This window comes from Amborella trichopoda, chromosome 3, assembly GCF_054954075.1.
Source record: "Amborella trichopoda isolate Santa Cruz 75 chromosome 3, AtrichopodaSantaCruz75HAP2 v2.0, whole genome shotgun sequence".
In the NCBI taxonomy this organism is placed as follows: Eukaryota; Viridiplantae; Streptophyta; class Magnoliopsida; order Amborellales; family Amborellaceae; genus Amborella; species Amborella trichopoda.
Genome location: NC_142338.1, coordinates 5,786,545 through 5,797,704, shown reverse-complemented (window position 1 = coordinate 5,797,704; position 11,160 = coordinate 5,786,545).

Sequence of the window (11,160 nt, the reverse complement as noted above, 5' to 3'; positions counted from 1 at the left end):
ATCTCTATCTCACTTGTTAAAATATATAAAGTATCATTTGATTGTGTACCCTAAATGTTTATGATCTATCAAATAAAAGCTCTATTTTGAATTTTTAAATCAAAAATTTAATTTTTTTGTTTTAAATACTCATATAATCATATATCCCTATATTTTAGATTTACTAGATACTATTAAGTGTTTCAATTTCATGTTGGATTAAGAACACAATCTGTTCCCAAGGGACCATATTAGACAATAGTTTCAACCCCAAATTTTTGTTCATGACGATGCTACGTGTTGCGTAGTATTAAAGATTCGTTAAATGCCAAGGGTAAATTTCCAAAAAATAACCAACTTGTTATTTATCTATTTATTATTATATATTAAGCGAGAGCAACACCTCTTTTATTATCGCGTTGTATTTTTTTTCATTCAATTCTTATACCTTCTCTTCCAGCCACATTTCTACACGCTCTCTCTCTTTTATTTCTCTTAAAAGACTCTTACTTTTCATCTCTGCTTCATTTTCTCCATTATATCTCTATGCATACTACATGCATGCATATACATATAAATAAGCAACTCTTTTGGTTGTGTGATAACACATCATCTTCCTTCCATTCCTCTCTCATATTTCTATATTAGCTCTATCTTTCTCCATCACATATGCATAAAAATACAAATAGGTAACTCTTTTGGTTGTGTGATGACACATCATCTTCTCTCTCTCCCAATTAAAGCAAATTTGATTTACTCATTTTTTCCTCTCTCCAACATTTCTATATTCTCATTTTCTCTCTCCCTATATGAATTCAAAGGCATAAAAATAAGTAACTCTTATTTTAGAATGATGACACTTCATCTTTGAAGTACCTTATTTTTTTTAAGGGTACAGTTTGTATAGAGCCGAGGCTCTAAACAATCAAATTAGAACCTACCTTCAAATAGTATTGAGAAATATAGTTTCAATACTGGAAAGTTTTGTGATAGCCTTATATCATATTTCCATCTTTAGTTATAAAATTTAAAGCTTAAAAAATAGTGTAGATCGAGCAGATCTATGGAAATTTGAAAATCTTGAAAATTGACGGTCCAAAAATACATTACAAGATGCAGTATTTCCAAAACTTGAAATCCAGTTTTTCTCATGTCCATGCATCTTGATGTTGAGATGATATTTGGGCATCAAAACAACCTCTTCTAGAGAAAGTTTTGAGGTACGTTCTGATTTGATTGTTTAGAGCCCAAGCTCCATATAAACTTTTCCCTCTTTTTAATGGGTGTAGTTGGCATACAGATGGATCCGTAGCTGTAGAGGTAAGGTGCACCTTCAAATTTTATCATGGTATATAATTTTGATGTAAAATGTTCTTAGGATTACTTCAAAACCTATTTTTATATCTAATTATAAAAATTTAAATTTCAAAAATGGTTAAAATCAAGTAGATCTATAAACATCTGAAAATCTTGAAAATGGACGGTGTAGATAAAATGTTGTAAAATGCACTATTTCTGAGACTTAAAATCTTTTTATTTTTCATGGTCATACATCTCGATGTCGAGATGATCAATCGAAAGGTTTTTCAACATTAAAACTATCTTTTTCAATGGATTTTTTAGGTGTATCCATAGCTGTAGAGGTAAGGTTGCAACCTTATATAAACTTTTTCCTTTTTTAATATAGTGATGCCTTCTCTTCCCTCTTTCCCCAATCTAAGTAAATTCCTTTCTCTCCCCAATTTAAATAAATTCATCTCTCTCTTTATGATTTATTCTCACTCCCTCTCACATTTCTCTTCCATTCCCACATTTATCTCTCCCATATTTCTTTTCCCATCCTACATACCTCTCTTCTACATATCTCTCCCATCTTTCTCTTTCCTACTTGTTCTCTCCCCATGTATAATTCTCCTATACACATTACTCTTTTTCTCACACATGCATACCATAACTCCCTCTTATTTTCTCCCTCTCTCATGCATGCTACAACTCTCTCTCTTCTCTCTCTCTCATGCATGCCACAACTCTCTTTCTCAACTTTTAACCTATGCTTCACATACAACAAATGTGACTATGCTAATTCTCTCCAAGGCAAATATATTTTTTCCTCTACATAGGTATGTTGATTTCTATTTTCTTTTGATATTGTATGTAGTTTGGATTTCTGTTTTTTCTTTTGTTTTGTTTTTCTTTTCCAGAAACCCATAGATGAAGCCCAGCTATACGCCATGAAAGAAGGCAAAAGAAAAAATGTATCTAGCAGCCTTGATTACTTTGAGAGAACTAGATGAGCCTTCATTTGAAGGCTCATTAGTTATTAGAGTTGTTCGGTATTACTTTTGCTTAGAAGTCTGTATAGTGTTTAATGTAAGAACTAAATAATTTTAATTGGTTATTGGTTGTACTTCTATGTGAGCCATGAAGTTATGATTATAGATGATAAAATACTATGGGTAGTAGTTGTCATTCTCGTACCCATTCAAAATTTCATAAAAATGAGTGAATGTTACATCATCTTGTTTGGATTAAGTGAATTTTCATTTTTATGTGATACTCGTTGTTTAATTGTAGCAATTTAATTTTTTGATATATGAATCATACAATTATAATATATTTTTTAAGAAAATATTAATCTCCTAGAAATACTGCAATTGTAACTGTTTAGTTATAAATACTAATAATAACAAAAATAAGTTACTTTTATTATAATTTTCAATAATAATTATTGAATTATTATAAAATATATACTAACATAACACTACAATTGTCTCACGTTTTTCTCTTTATTCTCTCTCTTCGTTAATAGTCTCATGTATTTATGAAAGAAAGACCTATGTGACATTTTATCGGGGAATACAAATTTTTTTTATTTAATGATAATAATCACCCTTGTTTATTTTGGTCAAAAGATCATTTACATATGGTCTTATTACAATAAATAAATACTTTAAAATAAAACAGCACAACAATAAAATAAAACTCATCCCCTTAATGTCATTTATTCAACTTAATACTATGCTTGAGAATATAAAATAAAAGAACAAGAAAGCAAAAGATAAGATGCCGGAGATTACCTCAATCGGGCTTATTACACCCTATACCGAGTCACCACATCCAATGGTGCGGGATCAGCGGGCTAGCTTTAATCTCGAACCGAGAAAGCTAATTTCGGCCAAACTAGGTAACCACCTTTAAATCTTTACAAAACTCTAACTTCAAAATAATTAAGCTCAAGCCCTAATTTTCCCAATCCTTAAACCTTTAGGTCAAGAGAGAGAGAGAAAAGGAGACCTAGGGTTGGGGTGTTCCCCTTATAGGTCTTAGGAGAGAGCGAGGGTTAGAGAGAGAAAGCTTGAGAGGAGAGAGAGGGACATGGCCCTTAGAGAGGCGAGAGACTTTATGGGAGAGAGAGAGGTGTATGGAGATGTGGGAGAGAACCCCTATTTATTGTGAAATTTAGGTCTAGGGTTTCTTTAGGGTTTCCCATAGTTTGCCTCTTTTTCTAGATTGAATATGGACCGTTGATCACGGTGACTTGTGAGGTGAGAGATCTAAGTCATCCATTCCATAGATGGGCCATCAACATTATGAAAGGTGTATGAACTATTATTCCTCTTTTCTTAACTATTTTCGCATCACTATATTTGAATAAATTAAATCCATTAAAGATATCATGCATTCCATAAAATTGCATTATCCATCTCATATATTCCATAAGAATATATCAAGAAATATCAAGTTAATATTTACTCTTTTAAATAGATAAGATATGGTCAATATTTACTATATTACAAATAGACCACATGTCATAAGGTACACTTTCTATATTTAAATAACTTGAACACAAAGCTATCAAAAGGAATCCAAAGGTGTGGGGCGTGCCACCCCTATGTGGCACATGTGGGCCCTAGCCACATGCCACACAGTGGGCCCATATGTACTGTGGGCCCCCATGAAATTTTATATAAAAAATAATAATTTAATATATATTTGAATTTTTATAACTTTGTAAAATCAATAACTGTATTTTATAAGTCCAAAAATCATAAATAAAATACTGAGAAATTCATAAAAATTCAAATAATAAAACGAAAATCATTTCAATAATAAAATGAACACAATTAAATTAATATGATAAAAAAATGATCCATGTGGTTTTAGGAATTCAATCTTTAATTATGAGGTACTCCACCTTCAACTGTGGACTACATACCACACTTGCTTTATCGAACCGACCCAATGTTTCCCATGACCCACAGTCCAAGCAGGGGCTTATTAGTGGGTCACCAAAGTTTGGCTGACGAGTCAAGGGGTGGCAATCCCAGTATGTGGATTACAGGTCCTCCCCTAGAGAAGAGTCAAAGTCACCGTGACCTAATGCGACCATAGTTTTATGGTGCATAGGGGTATCTCTCGCACATGCATAGGATTACTTACTTTTTCTAACGATCTATCGATATGCATGCCGTGTGATAGATCATAGATGAGGTTTTGGTCCTAGTCTCTGTAGGCCTACCATTACACACAAGGGTCACACAGTCCCTCGGCTCACTCATCTAGGCATATGCTCCGACCTCATCAAGGGCTAATCCAAAAACCCTTCTTGGTTTATTCTTTATGCTCAGGTACCTTGGGTTTTCTAACCGACTAGCTTAAATCGTCGAGCACAGTATGGTATCAGCAAATATCATTTGCTTAGTATGGTCCTCGAGGAACCACACTCCCATTGAGTTTACGTTCCACTATAATAAATGTCTTTCATTACACACTCATAAGGCCTTTAAAGGCCACATAAACCCAACAACCTATTCTCTATCTCTTAATAAATCAATTTATTAAAATTTCTCTCTTATTTCTATCTCCTAATAAATCTCCTCCCCTTTCTCTCTCCTCACTAATATTCTCATGTACCTATAATCTCTCTCTTTCCTAATAAATTAACTTTCCTAAAATTTCTCTACTTTTCTACCGGACGTTTCAAAACGTCTCTCTTTCATAACTTCTATTTACACATATTATATTTTATTTTTGTTCATATTTCATTGAAATTTTTTTTCTAGTTAGTGAGCAGTTGAATGTATGATATAAAATGTATCTTTCTATCTCATGTAAATTTCTTTCATATATTTGAAATCATTAATGTTATTTATTTTGAGTTCTAAATAACTTTTTGATATTTTGTGTAAACATTATTTAATTTATATTAATGAATGATGTAATTGTAAATGCAAAAAATAAGAAAAAACATAATTATAATTAGAGTAATGATCCTATGAGACCCTCCCATGTGTGTAGGACCCTAAATGATCATTATCAAATTTGGCACAGATTCATAAAAAAGTTATAATATGGGTGTGGGACTTGACTTTTCTAGAGATCTGTACCAAATTTAACGGTGATCTTTTGTGGTCTTACACACATGGGTGCGGGAGGGTCTCACGAGGTCATTTCCCTTATAATTAATAAAAAATACAAATTATAGAGGTACGAACATAATTGAAATTATTTTGTAGAAATAATTATCTCAAAATCAAGTCATATCAATAAATAAAAAAATTAAAAATTGTAGTATCACTATAGTTAGTAATTGCAGAAATAATAATTTTCTAATTTTCTTTCTTCATTTTTGTTTTTCTTCTTCTATTTCTTTGTTTTTCAATATTTAAAACAAAATAAAAAAATAAAAAATTTTACTATCATAAAAGGAGGAAAAATAAATAGGGAAAATATCTCCTTGTCCCCTATTTTTAACTTCCATATATTATGAGACCCAAGAATTGAAAATATTACTACTAAGCAAAATGTTTCCATCTTTTATATCTTACAACCCCCTGAACCTCTTGATCATAATGTTTTGACCCAAACAAACACTAAAATGATACCATATTCAAACTACATCTCTCTCCCTCTAAAATTCCATCTCTCTCTCTTCGTTTCTCGGTGAGTTTACCAGCCAAGGAGTTTAGCTTGAGCTCGAACACGAGCAAACCTTCTTATGTGCGTGAGAGAGATGGAGTTTGAGTTTTAGAAAGAGAGGTGGAGTTTTGAATGAGACAGAGACGATGATGTGAAAGAGAAAGAGATGAAGTTTGGGTTGTAGATAGAGATGGAGTTTTGAGAGAGAGAGACGATGATGTGAGAGGGAGTTTTGAGAGAGAGCCGATGATGTGAGAGAGATGGAGTCTTAGAGAGAGAGAGAGAGAGAGTCATTTCATAAGTTGTTGAGGTCAATAATACATGGTCAAAAGGGTTTAGGGGGTTGGAAGATAGAAAAGATGGAATCCTTTTGCTTACAAATAATATTTTCAATTCTTGGATCTAATGAGATATAGAAGTTAAAAATAAGGGATAATAGGATATTTTCTCAAATAAATAATACCAACATTATAATTAGTTTTGATTGCAATATATATCTGTTTATTATAATTTTATTATATGTATCATGTGATATATTTTTGTATTTTTACATTCTCTAATTTTTAGATACTTTTTAATTATAAGTGAATGATATATGTACTTTTATAATTAAAAATTAAATTAATTACATTAAAAATAATATAATTGAAAAATATAAAAATAGAAAAAAATTAATAAAAATACAAATTATATAAGTTAATAATATGGTAAAATTTATATTGCTAAAGGAAAAAAAGATGATTTTTTTTTTTGTTTTTCTTTTTTGCATCTTTAGTTTTTTTTAATTTGTCAAAATAATATTAACTTATACAAAATTTATATATTAATATAAGTAAAACTAATTGTGTAAATATTATTATTAAAAACAAAACAAAAAAAGACATAACAAGGAAGTTTTTTGGCTTTGACTTGACCCATAAATTTGCAAAATGTATTAAATTAGAATAAGAAAAAAAAATTCATATTTTTATATTCACTGTATTGTTTCTCAATTATTTTTATCTAAGACCGGTAAAGTAGGTCTATCTTCTCTCTATAATTGTGTGAAGATGGACCAATTAAAAGCTCTTTCTCTCTCTATGATCAAAAGTCTTTTTAAAATATTATTTCAAAATAAAAATTTATTTTTTATAATTAATAATTAATTTCTCATGCAACGCATGTGCATATCACTAGTTTATTCTAAAGGACTACTAACAATGCTTATGATGATTTATATAATAATATACTATCCTTTTATTAATATTGCTATGGAATCATAATATTAATTTGAATTATAAGAAATACAAAATAATATCATATTAATATATTAAGATAACATAAGATGGTAACATAATATTATATAATAATACTTTTATAGTGCGATAGAATTATATTATAATAAATGTTATTGTGTTATGGGATGTATGGAAAGAGCAAAATAGAAGAGTATTTGATGGTAAATCTTTATCGTCAGAGAGGGTGATGAACAATGTCTTACATTCTTGTTGGAGTTGGCTTAGTATTATCAAATAATGTCAAGGAATTTCTCAGATAAATGTTTTATGAAATCTGCACAATCTCATTTATCTTTGAGTGATCAGAAATAGGCCAATGGGTAGAGATGGGTTCCACCCAGGGGTTTAAAAAACGAATCGATGCGCCGGATTGGGCACCTCAAAAACCCACCCGAATTGGTGAATCGGCGATCCGGATCAAAAATCGGTTGAATCGGTCGGATTAAGCCTTAAAACAAATCCCAAGTATTATTAAAAGGCATTATAAATGTTAGTTTTTAAGAATCCAATAAGAAATAGGGGTTCTACATTATTAACTTTCATTTTTTTAATCAATATGCAAATATTAAGATGTTTTTTCCATATATGAACTTATGTTAACCATTAAATTTACATCACATAAAAGAAAAATCATAGAATTATTATGGATAAAGTATGTTATCATACATGGACTACAATAAAGAATAGATTAAATCAATGAAAAATGACTATCAAAATCTCGAATTGGCAGAATATTATATACTGAAATTGAAATTGTTGGTTTACATTTTATAGTTATTTTATTATAAAACTAATAACAAATCCAAAATATCTTATAATAACATCTAATTTAAAAAGTATTATTGACAACTGTAAGAAAAAATAGTACATTACATAATTTATAGTACAAATTTTATGTAAAATATTTTTTTGATATTTTTCGTAGATTGACCTATTTTTTATGAACATACACTCCAAATTTCAGATCAGTCTGATTTATAAGAAAAAAAGATAAAAAATAAAACATTACCGGACAATTGTGATCGTGCGATGAACTTTGGACGGTGATGAGGGCAGGCAAAAATAAATGTTCATTTTCGCCTATAGGTGCTGGGAAGAGTTTATATATATATATATATATATATATATATATATATTCTTCTTAAAATCATCATGCCAACATATTAAAAAATGAATTAAATTTTTTTATTTTAAAATAAAAAAATTAATGTGAAAACCAAATAGAAAAATAGTGATTTTTCACCATGTTCAATGATGTCAGATAGGGACGCAAAATTAGGGAAAAATACAAAAAAGGGTCGGCCACCGAAGGAGTGATAACTTTAGGTAAAATATGGATCAAACCATAGTATTAGGGAAATACGATCTGTATGTAATTTTGCTTTTTCTTTATGCTTGATAATTTAAGAATTGTACGATCTCCATTTAATATTTGGTCATTGATTTCGAGTTGTTTTTATACATATGCAATTACAAGTAAAAACTTGAATTTTACCTTTAAGTATTTTCTCTCTCGCTTTTGATATTTTTTAATCTTTTGTAAAGAAAATGATTATTACGCTCTCTTAACTTGTTACCCCAAAAATGATGCTTTTGGCATTTGATTTCCTCGAATTAGTGATTTTTTATATAAATTAGTTGAATATGATAAAATATTATTTGTGAAACTCTTAGGTTTCTCAAGTAACCTTGGAAACATTAAAGGAAACGAGAGAGAAAAAATAAATAAGAAACAAGAAATAAGAAATAAATAAAAGAGAACTCCTGCGTTCTAATCTTTGGGTTCACCATTGAAGAGAGAGAAAATAATCATGCAAAAATAAGAAAAAAGTGATAAATAAAAAAGAACTCTAGGGTTCTAATATTTGGGGTCACCATTGAAGAGAGAGAGAATAATCATGCAAAAAGTGAACAAATTTACATGTAGAATATATGATAGATGTGAGAGAGGGAGAGAGAAATCAAGAGAAGAACTCAAAATCAGAAAAATTATCTAAAGTTACCAAATTTAGGATAAAAAAGAGAGGCATATAGAAGTGAGAGAAAAAAGAACAAAGATAGAAAAAGATGTGATCTTGTGTAGGCAGAGAGACGGAGATAATGTTGGTAGAGAGAACATTAAAGGAATCAAGAAAACAACTTGAAATCGTAAACATTATCTAAAATTATGAAATTGTGCTAAAAACTTCTCAAACATCTCGCAATTGTTCAAGCTTAGGTGCACATTTATAAAATAAATTTATACTTCATGTATCTTAAGTTCTTAACTACATGTAAATCTTTCTACTTCTTACATTTAATGAGACTCTTAACTTAGTTATACTTTTTAATTTCTTTTCTTCTTATTACAATCAATGAAACTCCTAACTTAGTTATACATACCAATATTTATTTTTTCACTCCATGGAATGTGCATAATTAAATAATAAATCGTTTATTTGAAAGCTTTTTATGAAAAGCTAAACAATATGTATATGTTTTTATTTCATAAAATATGTATCAATATCATTTAATTTCATTTTACAGTGATTTAAAACACGTGCAACACACGTGCAAACACTAGTTCTAATGAAACATAATGTCCAAATTTCAACAAATATATTCAACTTCTGGTTTTGATTTTCCCTAAGAATGAAATTTAAGCAATTTGATGAACATAAGCAATTTTGCTGTCCTGTAGACATAAGCAACTTGTCAAACCACGTAAATCTTTGTATCTCTATTATTTTATTTTTAAAAAATATATTTATTTCCCTTGTTTTTGTCAAACCCTAGTTTTTGTTCTACATGTAGTTCATCAGTTCATCTAAATGAGCTACATCCATAGGCAGCAAGCAAGGACTCATCTAAATGAGCTACATCCAAGGCGACAAGCAAATACGCATTCAATATCAAGGGAAAAATTATAAATTTTTGTGGGTCCTGTAAAGATTATCCTATAACGACAATGAAAGCTCAAACCGATTTCCCTATCCCAAAAATACCGTTAATTGATTCTTTCCTTTCATGTTATCAACCAATTTTGTGGCCTCGAAGAACCTCTAATAAAATTGGATTTATACTAGGGTAAAGCAATACTAGGGTTTGCCGATGGTCAAGCAAAATCCCCAATCTCTCTTTTTCCAACATCTCTTTGCTCAATGCGGAAAAAGTTTATATAAGGTGTCAACTTTATATTCTACTAATAAGGTGTACTTAAAAAACCTAATTGACAAAGTTGTTTCTATACCAAAAAACCCTCAAATGGGTTATCTCGACCTCGATATTCATAAACATGAAAAAACCAAGATGATTTCTAGTTCTAAAAATAATTCATCCTCTAACACGTTACCTGGACCGTCCATTTTCAAGATTTTTAAGTTGCAGATCTGTTTTGATTATGACCATTTTTAGAATTTTAAATTTCATAATTAAGAACAACAGTAGATTTTCATATCATCGCTAGGCTTTGTGGCACCGAAACTGCATTTTCGGCATTATTTTGAGGTGCCCCTTACTTCAATAATAGATGGTTGAAACCTTACACAAACCTCACCCTTTTTGACAAATGGGAGGTGATTTTTATATGACTATTCAAACAGGATAAGATTGAATTTTCTCGAATAGTTAATGTGATTTGTGATCAATTTTGAAGACAAATAGTAGAAATAGAAAAAAATAAAAAAAGATTGAAGACAGATTGGAAGAATTTCTCCAAGATTTTTGACACCATTACAAGAAATTTAATGAAACATAATTTGTCCAAATTTCAACAAATATATTCAACTTCTAGCTTTGATTTTCCCCGGGACTGAAGTTTAAGCAATTTGATGAAGGAATTTCAAACGTATTTTACGCCATAAAAATGAAAAGTTAGGGAAGGTTAGTTGGCAAATAAAAAATTTCCTTGACACGCAGGAAAATAGACAATTTAGGGAAACATTGGTTGAAAAAAGAGTGCGGCTTCAAAAATTTAAGGAGCTTTATTTGACAAAAGGGTGGATGA